General features: G+C 34.4%; 1 pseudogene; it reads right to left on the bottom strand.

The window, feature by feature from the left end:
• Positions 1 to 5,039: 5,039 nt before the first annotated feature.
• Positions 5,040 to 5,708, bottom strand: LOC140505184 (cyclin-G1 pseudogene; annotated as a pseudogene).
• Positions 5,709 to 16,807: the final 11,099 nt, after the last annotated feature.

Below are 16,807 nucleotides of genomic sequence, written 5' to 3'. Positions count from 1 at the left end.
AACTGTAAGAAGTAACAAAGGACATGGCTTCACAGAAACCTAGGAAGAATTGCATGAGCTGTTGTATGGTGACATGAATAGGACTAATAGAATAATTTATGCGATAATAACAACCCAGCAAAAATAAGCAATTTTGAAACACTTAAGAACTCTGATCAAAGCAATGATCAAGTTGAAATTAGTGAATTTATGAGACATCAAGAAACAATCAGTCAAAAGAATTAAAAAAATAGAAGACAGTGTAAAATATCTTGTTGGAAAAAAACTGACCTGGAAAATAGATGCAGAGGAGAAAAATTAAAAGTTATTGGACTATTTTAACACCATCATCAAAAAAAGAGCCTAGACATCATCTTTCAAAAATTTATCAAGGAAAACCACCTTGATATTGTAGAGTCAGAGGGTAAAATAGAAATTGAAGGAATCTACCAATCACCTCCTGAACGAGATCCCAAAATGAAAACTCACAGGAATATTAAAGCCAAATTCTGTAGCTCCTATATCAAGGACAAAATGATGCAGGTAACCAGAAAGAAACAATTCAAATATCATTAAGCCACAGGATAATAACATAGATTTAGCAGCTTCTACATTAAAGGATTGAAGGGCTTGGAATATGATATTCTGGAGGATAAAAGAGCTAGTATCACAAGAAAGAATCATCTACCCAGCAAAACTGAATATAATCCTTTAGGGAAATAAATGGACATTCAGTGAAATAGAGGACTTTCAAGATTATCTGATGAAAAAAAAATTGTATTTCAAATACAAGATGCAAAAGAAGCACAAAAAGGTAAACAGGGAACAGAAATCACAATGGATTTGATAAGGTTAAACTATTTATATTCCTACATGGGAAAATGATATTTAAAACTCCTAAATCTTTCTTATTATTGGGGCAATTGGAAGGAATATACATAGATAGAAATCACAGGTGTGAGTTGAATGTGATGGTATGGTTATCTAAAAAAATAAAATTAAGGGATGAGAAAAAAGAATGCACTGGAAGAAGGGGAAAGGGAGAAGCAGAATGGGATAAATTATCTGACATAAAAGAGACTTGAAAAAGATTTTACAGTAGAGGGGAAAATGGGGGAAACAGGGAGGGGAGCAGAAGCTGAAAGAAGGGAGGGCAATTTGGGGGAGGTAAATGTCAGAACCAAAACACTTTTGAGAAATGACAGAGCGAAAGGAGAGACAGAGTAGGATAAAGGAGGAAAATAGGATGGAGGGAAATACATAGTTGGTAATCCGTACTGCAAAAAAAAAAATTTATAGTAAGTTTCTCTGACAGAGACTTCATGTCTCAAATATATAGAAAAATGAGTCAAATTTATAGAAATAAGAGCCTTTCCTCAATTGATAAGTGGTCAAAGGACATGAACAAGCAGTATTCAGAGGAAGTAATCAAAGCTATCCATAGTCATATAAAAATGCTCTAAATCACTATTGATGAGAGAAATGCAAATTAAAACAACTCTGAGCTACTACTTCACATCTGCCAGATGGGCTAATATGACAGTAAAGGAAAATGACAAGTGCTAGAGGAAATGTGAGAAAATCAAAATACTGATGTTCTATTGGTGAAGTTGCATTGTGAGTCAACCATTCTGGAGAGCAATTCAGAATTATGCTCAAAGGGCCATAAAACCACTCATACCCTTTGACTAAACAATCACTAATAGGCCTGTATCCCAAAGACATAAAAAAGGAAAAGGACCTATGTATACCAGAATATTTATAGCAACTCTTTTAGTGGTGGCAAAGAATTGAAAATTGAAGGGATGTCCAGCAATTGGGAAGTGGCTGAATATGTTTTATATGATTGGATGAAATACTATTGTGCTTTAAAAAATGATGAGCAGGATGCTCTCAGAGAAACCTGGAAAGACTTACATGAATTGATGCAAAGTGAAATAAAAAGAACCAGGAGAACATATTGTATGATGATTTTCTCTGAATAAATTAACTATTCTCAGTGGCACAATGATCCAAGATAGTTCTGTAGGACTTATGATGAAAAGTGCTGTCCATCTCCAGAGAAAGAACTGAATGCATATCAAATATACTATTTCTTTACTTTCTTTTATTTTTCTTGTTTTTTGTCTATGCTTGCTTTCACAGAGCGATTTACATGGAAATGTGCTTTGCATGACTACACATATATAACCCATGTCAGATTGCTTGCCTTCTCAGTGGGGGGGAGGGAAAAGAGGGAGAGAATTTGGCACTCAAATTTAAAAAAAAGAATGCAAAAATTGTTTGTAATTGGGAAAAACTGATCTTTTTAAAAAGCAATGATCAACCATGATTCTAGGACACTTATGATGAAAAATGCTACCCACCTTCTAACGGAGTAGTGAAAGACTCAGTATGCAAAATGAGATACTTTTTTGGACATGGAAAATATGAGAATTTGTTTTGCCTTACTATGCACATTTATTATGAGATCTTTTTTAAAATTTTCCAGTAGGAGAAAGTAGAGAGTAGAAAAAATAAATACTTGATAATTGAAAAAAATTCCAAATGAAAAATAATTATCTTGTGAAAAGGGTCTCTCTGCCATTTGAAGTAACCTATTCCACTTCTGGACAGTTATCATTTCTGGTTTTCTTTACACCACCTTTACTTAAAAGCATCCTTCCCCCAATTTACCTTGTATTTACTACTTGTTTTCCTTCAAAACATTTACATTTTACTGATGGGGGTGGAAAATACAGGCAAAGATTATTTTGTTGTTGGTAGTAGTATATCTCTAGTACATAACTCATTGCCTTGAATTTAGTATGTGCTTAATACATGTTGAAGTCTTTCTAGTTCTGCTCAACAGAGATACATGAATTAAGTCTCATCATTTTTCTGTATAATAACCTTTCAGATAGTCGAAGACCACATCACCCTTATGAGTTCTATCAAAATCTTCTCATTTCCAGGGAAATATTCACATGAATCTTCCATGTTTTGTCACTGCTTCCTTACCCTCTATAAAAGCATCTTTCCTGATTCTCTCAGCATCCTCTTATCCCCCTCTTCATGTATTCCAGCAGAGTTCTTGCCTAAATGTAATACGCAACAGCTAATCATGATTATTCCAGATGTATGTAGCCTGCCCTAGGCACAAATTTCATGTGGAATATTTTGTTTTTTGCTTTTCAATAGTTTTATTGAAAGGTCACTTTCTTGACATCAGAACATAATGGTACTTTGTTAGGTTACTTCAGCCAACTGAAGTTTGCATTGATGATTTAGAAAGGAAATTCTTCAATAAATTAGGAGTATCTGAAGAGTGCATCTCTTTACAAACACTTTACAAAATGAAGCATAAGGCATATGAGACATACTGTGATTCTTTGATTTATTTTTAAAGATAAATTTTTTTTTACAACATGAAGTTAAAGGGAAATTTGAGCTAATATGTATTATGGAAGTTAAGCTATATATTATGCTGATTAACTATATGTCTCTTTAGATTTATTAACCTACACCTAGCCTTAAGTGCTCCAACTACCACATAATAAGTCAATTAAATTGCTATTTACTTGAATCTGGATAGACAACTCATTTTAGTATTTTAAAGTTGAATTGTTACAGGAACATTATGACAATAACACATCCCATATGTATTGCTTTCAAATAAAAAGTTTTATACTAATGGTCCAGTTTCATACCAACAATAATCCTCATTTAAAAGTTCCAGAGTATTATTATTAGCATATATTGCTTTAGATGGTCACAGCTGAGGTTTCACATTGGCAGACTATGAGAATTGCTTGTACAGTAGACATCTTTTCCCCCTGTGGGAAGTAAGGAAGTTCTGTTGTCCACATTCCCAGGTGATAAAGGTTGTGACCTAGCATGGACAGGTTAGAGGTCAGAAACTAATACGCAGGTCCAAGGAGCTGTGTGCGGAAGGGCCTATCAGAGAGGAGAACATGGAGTCACATGGCCAGGGGACAGTGTCACGGGAGATCCAAAATCCAGAAAACAGTATAAGAGGCCCCCATCTTCCTGCACGTGATGTAGTCTTCCTGCAGTCTTTCTGTAACCTTATTGGGGGCGGCTATCCATCCATTCAGGGGGAAAGGACATAAAGATTAATAAAAGCTTTCCTGATTTCACAACAGGTATTGTTCTTTATTTAAGGTAAGCTTGTTTCTCACTGTTGGGGGCTTGTTAGACTGACTCCCTTCTAACACCCCTAAGGGTCTTTGTATACCTACCATATCACTTGATCCCTGGGATAATGTTGAATATTATTTAAATTTTATATGTCTATCTATAATTTTACTAAAATTTTATAATCAAATTTAAATGAGAAATGAGTCAAAAATAAATCTTGAGAATTATTCAATTATCTTGTTGCATATGGCTTTAACAAGGTTGCTTACACTACTTCAAAGACTAGTAACCTGGATTATGCTAAAGTGCATCATAACATTTTTCTTGTTCTGGTGTGAACTTGCATTACAATTCAAATAACATCAATGAAAGTCAATTACACCTTGCCATTGTTATTACCTGTGATCAGTATACCAATCCAGATAGATTGGATCAACATTAACTGTCAATTCACAGTATAGTCTCTCATCCTTGTTCTACATTAGGGTTTCACATGTGAGTTTTTGTTTTTACAAACATGCTTCAAAGAGGATTGTAGTTTAGTCCTGAACACATTTCTAACTGCAGCACACATAAATAATTTCCAGCTACAGCGTGTTTTTCCCCTCAAGTCTAAAAACATTAATGCTAACCTACTTGTTATGTTTCAGGCTTCACAGCTTAAATCCATTCTACTATTAGAGCCCGCAGCTCTTATGTGAAATAAATCTTCCAAATAGTTGAATTTCTTCACCATAAGAATCCTATTAAGACCCAGTTTCAGGGACTGTTGGAAGATGAATTTTGTAATACCTATGCTTCAACTGATGTGCAATACACACAATCCACTTCAAGTTCTGAGCATTGGGTTTAGAACATTTGTTTGATGAGTATTCAGTTAGGCACTTTGCTACAAGTTTCTGCCAGAAGGTGAGCTCTCTTTAACTTAACTTGCACTGTTTCTGAAGACATTCTACTCCTTCCATCAATTCTATAAATTTCTGTGCTTAAAACTGTTGTGCAGTTATAGACAATGCCAATGCAAAAGGCTTTGCTTTAAAAAGACCTAATTCTACAGTAGCAGGCTGTAGGCTGAGCTCCTTTCCTTTCTCCTTTCAGATAGTAAATTTACTTGAATAAGTGGATTATAGAGTTGGAGAAACTGAAAGGCAGTAGTAGCTTTGAATTTCCCAAACTCCCCTAATACAATCTTTTCCATTAGCATCAGGTAAGAAACTGTGAATTTGTATTGGCTTATTTATATCAAATCAGTGACTAATGCGACATTTTTTCTTTCTCTGTTGATTTCACAGCCAGATACAAACAACTTAATGCCACATATCCAAGATGTTTGGTCTGTACCTTCATTTTGAATAGAAATCTGTCCATTAAATTCATAGTTAGAAAAAAAAAATTCTGTGTTAAAACCAAGAAGGTCTTTTTACTTCTAAGTCCCTCAATCTTGCAGTCATCCAAAGTCTATAATCATGAGCACTTTCAATTAATCTCAAGTTACAGACCTTTGGCTAATATCTGGACTCCTGTTCCAACAGAGCATTCAGCTGATGCAGCAGTTTCTGAGCTCTGGTTATTACTGGTGCCTCTATCATCTGAGCTCCTTGAAGCAGCTCTTCCTCAGTAAAAAGCCTCTCCCGCTCAGGGTCTATCCTTTCCTCACCCTGACAAATTAGGTCACATGTCCCAGATGATGAAAGAATTACATAGGGGAGAAAGGGCTTGGAGGGGTGGGGGATGATGAAGAGGGTTTCTGGGGCAACCTCATGTAGAATAATTTTGCTTCCTCAAAATATATTGTAAGCTCCCTGAGATTAGGGCCCATTTTTAATAAAAATACTAATGAGTTAGCATTCATATAGTACCTTAAGGTTTTCAAAATGCCTTACAAATATTATCTCATCTTATATTCACTACAATCCTGGGAGGTAGGTGCTGCTGTTATCCCCATTTTGTAGACGAGGAAACACATGGATGATGTCATTTGAAACCCGACTTATCTGCCTCACAAAATCTATTGTAATCCCAAGGAAATAGACTAAGAGAAATAGGACTTTTGGAAAATAATATGGCTAATTAGACAGGATGGGAACCCAGGTCTTCTGAATCTGATTCCAATATTCTTTTCTCTTACATGATATAGATCTAAAAGTGATTTCTTGCAGAGGAAAGGGTCTTTAATTAGAGAAGAAGAAAATAAAACTAAGATCATATAGTGAAAAAGAATAAGACTTAAGTGAAAATGAAAATTATCAGACAAAATAGGAGTATGGTATCTTAACCAAGTATAAAGCCGAATGAAAAGGCTTGGAATACAGAGTGATCTGTTTTCCATGAAAGTTCAGACCTTTTTAAAGGCTAACTTGATATTCAGCTTTAAGTTGAGTATAGAAAATGTTTTTCAGTACTTGATTTTGACAACACAGAAGAAACCTCCATGCTCTATTTAGATCCTCACTGTTGTCTAATTTTTCACTGATGATTGTTTTTTTATGAATGATTTTCTAGTCTTAGTAAGTTTCTAATGAGTTAAACTGAATAAGTACTGATACATTTGAGACTCTGCTACTCAGGGGAGATAAAAATGATAGAGTGAAATATAGTCCTTGACTTTGAGGAGCATACTGGAATATTGTAGATGGTAAGTAAAGCAATACAACAGAATTTGACGAGGGAGAAGCCATGAACAACGTCAGAGTTCAGGAAAGCTTCCCAAATGAGATGGTCACTGAACTGAGCTTTGATAGAAGGAAAGGATTCTAAGATGTATATAAAGGTGAGGACAGAGTACATTCCAGGCATGGGGGATCATTTATTGGGCAACTTTGACACAGTGAAGAACCAAGAAGGGGGAAAAAAGGTTGTTTCATCATTCTAAACTATTGATACAAAATTGATATCCTCATTCAAATTCATCTACTTTGTTTCACTTGTGTCATAGAAGCCTAGATTTAGAGATGGAAGGAACCTTGAAGGTCATCTAGTATACCCTCCCATTTTACAGATGAGGAAAGTGAGACCCTGATATGACTAGGACTGGGATTTGAACCAATGTCCTCTGACTCTAAATCTACCACACTTTACCCTGTAACATATTGCTCCTATATAGATACATGCATTACAATCAAACTATTAAAAAACCTTATTTATCTGATCTTTTCACACTGTTACTTAGCCATGCCATACTCAATTTGCATAGCCATTATTTTCAACATAAGTTTAGGGCTTTTGTTATCCCTTTTGCATCCTGCTTTATTAGAGTCAACACGATTCCCTCATTTGAGAATTTTTTGGATCCTGATTCTGTCATACAATGTTATCTATCAGTTCTAGATCTGTTTCATTGCAGATGTAATCGGCATTGCATCCTTGCCTTATCCAAGTCACTGAGGAAACTGAAAAAAGCATGGTCAAGGACAGAACCCTGTGGCCCTCCCCTACACATCTGCCTCCACATTGGCAATCATCTTTTAATTACTTTATTCATTTCATTAAATATTTCCCAATTACATATCAAAAATTCTAACAATCATTTAAAAAAATCCAAATTCTCTCTCTGTGTCCCTCATCACCCCCTCCTTGAAAAGGCAACCTATGTGATATAGAGTATACATGTGCAAGCATGCCAAACATAATTCCCATATCAGTAGTGTGGCAAAAGAAAAGAAACAAAATTTAAAAAAAGAAAATAAAGTTAAAAAGTTTCATTTTGTGTTTAGAGTTCATCACTTCTCTGAAGATGGATAGCATTTTTCATCATGGGTCTTTTGGAATTGTCTTGATCAGAGTAACAAAGTCTTTCACAGTTGGTCATCTTTACAATGTTGCTTTTACTGCGTGCAATATTCTCCTCGTTTTACTCACTTTCCTTTGCATGAATTCATATAAATCTTCCCAGGTTTTTCTGAAACCATTCTCCTCGTCATTTCTCATAGCACAATAGTATTCTATCAAAATCATACAATAACTTGTTCAGTCATTCCTCAATTGATGGGCATTCCCTAGATTTCAAATTCTTTGGCAGCACAGAAAGAGCAACTTTAAATATTTTTATACAAATAGGTCCTCTCACCTTTTCTTTAATTTCTATGGTATACAGATCTAGTGGTGGTATTGCTTGGTCAAAGGATACGAACACTTTTACAATCCTTTGGGCATAGTTCTAAATTCTTTTCCAGAACGACTGGACCAAATTACAACTCTAACAATGCGTCAGTGTCCCAATTTTTCCACATCTCCTCCAACATTTGTTATTTTTCCTTTTCTGTCATGTTAGTGAATCTGGTAGGTATGAGGCAGTTTCTCAGAGTTGTTTTGCTTTGCATTTCTCTAATCAGCAATGATTTAGAGCATTTTTTTCAGGTAACTTGGTAGCTTTGATTTCTTTTTCTGAAAACTTGACTGTTCATTTCCTTTCACTATTTTCCAACTGGGGAATGACTAATTTTAAAAAATTTGGTTCAATACTCCATATATTTGAGAAATGAAACCTTTATCAGGAAAACTTACTGTAAAAATTTCTCCAGGTTTCCTGTTTTCCTTCTAATTTGGGTTGTGTTAGTTTTGTTTTTACAAATGCTTTTTAATTTTATGTAAACAAAATTATCTATTATTTATTTCCCAAAATTCTCTCTATCTATTTTTGGTCATAAACTCTTTCCTTAGTCAAAGATCTGACAGGTACAGGTAAACTAGGACAGGTGCTTTCCTAATTTACTTAGCCTATCATTCTTTTATGTGTAAATCATTTATCCATTTCACAATATCTTGGTATATGGTGTGAGATTCTGGTCTGTGCCTAGTTTCTTTCTACTTTTCACTAATAATTTGTGTCAAATATTCTTACCACAAAAGTTTAGATCTTTGGGCTTATAAACCACTACGTTACTATGGTCGTTTACTACTGTGTATTGTATATCTAACCTATTCCAATGATCTACCTCGATATTTCTTAGCCATTAATTTTGATAATTATCACTTTGTAATATTTTTTGAAATCTAGGAATGCTAGACTGCCTTCCTTCCCATTTATTTTTCTTTAATTCCTGTGATAATCTTGACCATTTGTTTTTCCAGATGAACTTTGTTACTACTTTTTCTAGCTCTATGAGATAATTTTGTGGTAGTTTGATATGGCCCTGAATAAGTAAATTAACTTAGGTAGTATTGCCATTTTTATTATATTGGCTAAGTCCATATATGAGCAATGAATATTTCTCCAATCATTTAGATCTGTCTTTGTGTGAAAGGTGTTTTAAAATTGTGTTCATACAATTCCTGGCTTTATTTTAGACTTCCTAAGTATTTTATATTGTCTATAGTTATTTTAAATAGATTTTCTCTTTCTATCTCTTGCTGCTGGACTTCATTGGTAATTTATAGAATTGCTGATGATTTATATGGTTTTATTTTATATCCTGTAATTTTTCTTAAGTTGTTAGTTGTTTCAACTAATGTATTAGTTGATTTTCTAGGATTCCCTAAGTATACAATGATATCATCTGCAAAGGGTGACAATTTTGTTTTCTTATTCCCTTTTCTTATTCTGTCCATTTCTTTTTCTTGCCATTGCTATAGCCCAGCATTTCTGCTACAGTACCAAATAATAGTGGTGATAATAGACATCCTTGCTTCACTCCTGTTCTTATTGGGAAGGCTTCAAATTTATCTCCATTACAATGCTTGCTCCTGGTTTTAGATAGATACTACTTATTTTAAGAAAGACTCCATTGATTCCTATACTTTCTGGTATTTTGTTTTGAAGTAGGGATGGGTGTTGTATTTTGTCAACAAAATCTGTGTATAAACATGATTTTTGTTGTTTTTCTTGTTGATATGGTCAGTTATGCTGATAATTTTCCTAATATTGACCTAGCCCTATGTTCTTGGTATAAATCCCACCTGGTCAAAGTGTGTGATTTCTGTGATATTTTAATTTTTTTCATTGATATTCAGTAGGAAAATTGGTCTACAATTTTCTTTCTCTGTTTTTGCTATTCCTGGTTTAGGTGAAAAAGCCACATTGATGTCACAAAAGGAATTTAGTAGGACTTCTTAACCTATTTTTTCCAAATAGTTTATATTGTGTTGGGATTAGTTGTTCCTTAAATGTTTGGTATAATTCGCTTGTGAATCCATCTGCTTCTGGAAATTTTTTCTTAGGGAGGTCATTAATGGCTTACATTTCTTTTTTTTTTAAAGATAGGGTTATTTATGTATTTTACTCCCTCTTTGATCAATCTGGGTAAGTTATTTTTTTGTTAATATTCACTAATTTCACTTAAATTATCACACTTTTTGGCATATAATGGGGCAAAATAGTTCTTAATAACTGCTTTAATTTCATCTTCATTTTTGAATTCAATGCCATCAAAATTTTCATTTCTGATATTGATAATATGGTTTTCTTCTTTTTTCTTTAAATAAAATTAACCAATGGCTTATCCTACTTCCAGTCAATGTTTTCTTTTCTTTAAATTTTATTAATCTCTTGTTTGTTCAGGATTTTGCTTTTGGTGTTTAAGGATTTTAGAATTGTTATTTCTCTAGTTTTTTTTTTTTAGTTGCATGCCTGATTCATTCATCAGCTCTTTCTCCCTTTTATTGATTTATACCTCTCTCTATGTATCTACATAGATATATCTATCTATCTTTATCTATCTGTCTGTCTATCTATCTATCATCTATCTATCTATCTATCTATCTATCTATCTATCTATCTATCTATCTATCTATCTATCTATCTATCTATCATCTATCTACTTCTCCTAAGTACTGCTTTGGCTGTATCTCACAAATTTTGGAATGTTGTCTCATTGTTGTCATTCTCTTTTATGAAATTGTTGAGTGTTTCTATATTTTGTTCTTTGACCCACACTTTCTTTAGAATTAAGTTATTCAGTTTTCATTAACTTTTAGTCTATATTTCCATGGCCTTTTATTAAATGCAATTTTTATTGCATGATGGTCTGAAAAGGAATAGCCTCTCCTCAATGTCACAGATGTCTTCTCTTTCTGACCTCCTCTGTTATCTTGGACTGGAACAATGTCTCACTCTGACTTTTTGTTGGCTCTGTCACTCTAGAATTGAATTTGAGGCATTATTTTAAAATTGTTTGGAGGGGAATATTAAGAAAACTCAGATGAGTGCTCTCTCTACTCTGCCATCTTAGTTCTGGCCTACATTGAGTCTTTAATCATAACCCTGGGGCTTCTTGTTTAAACAAATCTGAACTAACCTAACATACAGGGAAGAAAAAGAAAGATGGACAGCTTTGAAAATAATGAGTAGTATTTATTATGTAAGTTTTCTTGAAATGGAAATTTATTGCTTTATACTGAATCTCTTATGTTCTGCTGTGTACATGGCAATGATTTTCTTTTCTTTTCTTATTTTGTATTTCAGTTTAAAATAAAATTTGTATTTAAATTTAAGATTAAAATAAATTTAAAAACTTAAAAGAGAAATTAAGTTGGTCTAATTGACTCACCTTGGAAACTCAAGTTTGTCTCATAGTAATTATCCTTTTAAAAAAAAGAGTAGGTATAACATACTGTAGAATTTTTTCATTAAAGATAGTTAAAAATGAAAGAAATATTTTCCTTAAAGAAATTGATTTGAATCATAAATAAGCTGACTATTTTTAGAGGAAATTGAACTAACATTTTGTTTTTTTTTCTCCTATTTAAATTCTTCCCTTCTTTCAAGATCTATATTATTGAAGTCCTATATAGTCCATGAAGTTTTCCTTTACTATGAAAGCCCACAATTATTTTTCTACCTCTGCACTATCTGTGTCATTCATCAGATATAAGGTTTCGTCTTGTTAATTTACTGTATATGGATATCTTACCCATTCAATTAATTCGAAGGGCAGAGACCATGTCTTCTACTTCTTTATTGCTCTTCTGTATGATAGTTGCTTAGAAAATACTGCTGTTTGATTTGAAAAAATGAGAATGTTATTTTATTTAATTCTGTTGCCAGATCTGATTTTTCTTAATTCTTATTCTTTTTGACTTCTCTGTAGCATTCAACCTTGTTGACTACTCTCTGCTTTCTGGGTTTTCATAATAGCATTTTGTCCTTGTCGTTCTCCTACTTTTAAATTGTTCCTTCTCAGTATTCTTTGATGGATCACCTCCATATCCCACCCCCTTATTATGAGTGTACAGCAGGACTCTATCCAGGACCTTCTTTTTTTTTCTCTCTTTGTATTCTCTCAGTGGAGCTAGGGGGCATCTAGGGGCAGTCATGTGGTGCAGTGGATAGAGTGTCAGGCCTGGAGCAAGGAGAATTTATATTCCCAAGTTCAAATCAGACCTCAGACAATTATTGTGTTTGCCCTTTATTTTTGAAGAGGGCCATGGCATTAGCAAATGATGACAAGACTTGCAACTGGCTTTGCTTTGAGTGAATGAAGGCTGTGCAAGGTCACCAACCTCACTTTCTCCTTTAAACCATCTGGATCTAGCGACAAGATATTCATTGGGATGACTGGAGATGGCCCAGGATGCAATGAGAGACCCTGCTCCTTTTAGGCTAAGGCCTTTTTAGGTACTCATGCAGAGTGAAGAGACCTCTTTAATAAGTAGTCAAGGGATGGCCCCTTTAATCAGAAAAAAAAAAAAAACAAAATCAAGGCAGGAGGGCAAGGCCCTCAGAGTGGCTGTTCCAAAGAGAAACAGTTACCAATGACATTCACTTTAAGCCAGGAAAGTTCAAAAAAAAGTCATTAAGTGGAGTTTGAGCAGGGACCTGGTGGTCTAATCTATGAGCTTCAGAGTGAAATGGGTTTAAGGCAGAAAGAAGAAAGAAAAGAAGACGAGAGAGAGAGAGAAAGAAGTCTAGAAAGAAAGAAATCTAGAAAGGAATCTAGAAATCTAGAGAGAAAGAAAGATTCTAGAAAGAAATCTGGAAAGAAACTTAGAAGGAGACCTAGAAAGAAATCTAGAAAGAGATCTAGAAAGCTATGAAGAGATCTAGAAAGAAATCTAGCAAGAGATCTAAAAATCTAGCAAGAGATCTAGAAAGAAATCTAGAAAGAGATCAAGAAATCTAGCAAGAAATGTAGAAAGAGATCTAAAATATATAGAAAGAAACCTAGAAAGAGATCTAGAAATCTAGATAGAGATCAAAAGAGAAATCTAAAAAGAAACCTAGAAAGATGCCTAGAAAAAGAGTAAGAAAGGGATGTAGACATTTTGAAAGAAATCTAGAAAGATATCTAGAGAGAGATTTAGAAATGAATCTAGAAAGATGTCTAGAAAGAGATCTGGAAAGAATTCTAGAAAGACATCTAGAAAGAGGTGTAGAGAGAGATCTAGAAATCTTGAAAGAGAGAAATCTGGAGATCTAGAAAGAAGGAAAGAAGATATGTGTGTGTGTGTGTGTGTGTCTGTCTGTCTGTCTATCTATCTATCTATCTTCCTTCTATCTATCTATCATCCTGATGAATATCAGTCCACTGGACCCAGATGGCTCAAGAGAAGAAAGTGAGGTTGGTGACCTTACACAGCTCTCCTTCACTCAAATCAAAGTCAACTGCAAGTTATGTCATCATTTTGACGTAATGGTCCTCTTCAAAAACAAAGGACAAATGCAACCTGTGAGTAAGTAACGGCACCTCTCCTCCTCATCCTTCTCCTCTCCTATCTTCTCATGCTCAACCCAGGGGAAGGTACACTCCATGCCCAAAAGCTGCCTTTTTTCTTCTAGATTTTCTGGCTATATTTCTTGCTCAGAGATTAAACCTTAAACTTGATTCACTCTGGAGCTCATAGACTGGACAACAAGTGCCCACTAACCTAGCACAGAATGAGTGTAATTACTAAATAGTAATTGTTTCTTTTCTACCAAGGACCCCTGAGGGTCTTCCCCTCCCAATTTTTTTTTTTTATTAAAGGGGCCATCCCTTGAGTAACTACTTAAAGAAGCCTATTTACTGAATGGGTGTATTTCACTCAAAGTGAGAATGTGATAAGACATTAGCTGAAGGGGTTAGAGTCTCACATTGCATCCTGGGTCATCTCCAGTCATCTTGATGAATGTCAGGCCACTGGACTCAGATGGCTCAGGAGAAGAAAGTGAGGCTGGTGACCTTGCACAGCCTTCCCTCACTCATATCAAAGTCAACTGCACGTCATGTCATCATCTTGATGTCATGGTCCTCTTAGAAAACCAAGGACAAACACAACAACAACAACCGTGTGACCCTGGGCAAGTTACCTAACACTGTTTGCCTCCAGTTCCTCACCTGTAAAATGAGCCAGAGAAGGAAATGGCAAACCAGTCCAGTATCTTTGCCATGAAAACCCAAATGGGGTCATGAAGAGTTGGACATAATTGGAAATGATAAAACAACAATAAAAGGTATTTAATAAATACTTGTTATAAACATAATAACTAATTTTCAATCTAGAGTATTTCCATATAGAAAGTTCTCTACACTGACAAAATCATAGTTCTTGAGCATCCCCTCATATAAAAATTTTTTTGCAGGGTTTCAGAAATTCTGAGTGATCGTTACCATACCTAGACTCATCCTCTGACTGGTCTATCTAATCATATAGTATAGAGGAAAGTTAAACTAAATGAATTAAAGTAACTTTAGATTTAATTCTGGAAAAACATACAGTTGTAACATTTCCCTTGATGTTTGGCAAAACCAAAACAAAACAAGACTCCTTTCTTTTCTAAATGACATGAGTCAACTTATTCTTTAAAAACAAAACAAAAACGAAACCAGCAACAGAACAATAAATAGACTTAAAGACTTACTATTTATTTTGACTAGACATGTGCTAATTAGGTAAACCTCAACAAGAATAAAGCTTTCTTTCCCAGCTAATGTTTGTCATAGGCATTGGGTGTGGGGTGGTTAGGGAGGTGGTTAGTAACTTATGAGGACATATTAAATTGGCTAAATGACGTACCAAAAGTTCCTGTTAGCTGTTTAGCCCAAGGGACTAAAGTGAAATGGATAACTGACACCATGGACAGTTCTACTGGTCAGTTAAGGTTTAGAGAATTGATTTAGTAGGATTTTTGCCAACTTAATTAATCCTTGCATTAATCTGAAGGGTACTGCAGAGGCCTAGAACTTTCAGGAATGTGTAATGTTGATCATCTATGTTTCTCTCTCATGTGGACAAAATATAAACCTGTAGAAATTTACTCTAATACTAGGGTTGTCAGGGTATATGGGATTTGGGGGGTTTGTTTTTAGGTAATTACATTTCAAATTGCATAATGTTATCAATTATATTCATTGTTTCAAAGACCATTTGACTGGTGATCAGAGGTGATTCTGTTAATATTATAATTATTCCTAATGGAAGCCTTGATCGTTCAGTGAAAAAAACCCTTTCAGAGGCCCTGGTGATAGAAAAAGACCAGTAAAGTTATCACTTGAAAGATTTTTTAAAAATTCAGTAAATAGTTTTTGCTACTGTGCTCTCTCTCTCTCTCTCTCTCTCTGTATATATATATATGTATATATATATACATATATATATATATAAAATATTCAACTGATCTTGGGATATCATGAATCACAGTTGTTAAGAAACAATGCCTCAGATAATCAAATGACAGGAAGATAGTCTAATAGACTATATACTTTCAAGAAAAGAATAGAAACTAAAGATTTAGAAACCTTTTATTAAATACTCTTCTTACCAAAAAGTAATTGAAATTGGTTTAGAAGATGCGTATTTTTGATGAATAGAAACCATTACTCCTTGCCAATACCCTCTAGAGAGATAGCTCTGTCTGTAAAGAAATATAGTAATAACTGCAAAAGGATATTAATCTAAGTGGAGATACATTTCATCATATACTAAAATGATTTTCTGATAACCAGCAGTGACAGTACTTAAAAAAAAAATTAGGTACATTTAACCACATTGCACTGATGTTACTGCATTAGTCCTATGCATTTGGAAATAGGTATTTAAGAGAAGTTGTGTGGCATGGTCTGTAGGAAGTTACCCTTGGAGTAATGAGGACCTGGGTTTCAAATCCCTTCTGACATACACTAGCTCTGTAACCTTGGGCAGTGCACTTAATTTCTCAATGCCTATAGACTAATATTTAAGAGTATAAAATGTACAATAAATGTGGATAGTATTGGTAAAGAGAGAGTCCTTACTGGGACCTTCTTAACCCAAGTAAATCATAGATCCAAATTTCCCCCCTCTCCCCCCGCCAATGAAATACAATTTCCATTTTATAAATGACAAATGAAACAAAGCAGAGTTCCTCCTGGTAAGAAACTGAGCAGAGTTGGGTGGTTTTAAAAATGTTGGCATTACCCCCAGCACCAGACAACAGCCTGGCAAGAAGCAAAGGTTTTGATCAATTTAAGTGATGCTTGTTATATTACAAGGTTTTCTTTTCTTTTTTTTTTTTATAAGTCATATAACAGATCGGTATTTGAAGAACACATTCTCCCCCTCCTCACCCCTTCCTAGAAGATAACCTTGGGCACGATGTTTCCCATATGTAAGGATATGATGAGAAGAATTCATATTTCAAGCTTATGCCCTCTGACTTAAGAGATATTTCAATTCCTTGTAACCACTAGTAACTAAAACCTGTTGCTTACAATGAAAATAAGAGGAGAAGGTATGCTCTAAATCTGCTTGGTTTTAATTTCTTTTCACCCATTTAACGCCAAGTAGTATCATCTTA

Source organism: Notamacropus eugenii, chromosome 1 (genome assembly GCF_028372415.1).
Source record: "Notamacropus eugenii isolate mMacEug1 chromosome 1, mMacEug1.pri_v2, whole genome shotgun sequence".
Classification (NCBI taxonomy): domain Eukaryota; kingdom Metazoa; phylum Chordata; class Mammalia; order Diprotodontia; family Macropodidae; genus Notamacropus; species Notamacropus eugenii.
This window is presented reverse-complemented; position numbering and strand designations above follow the sequence as displayed.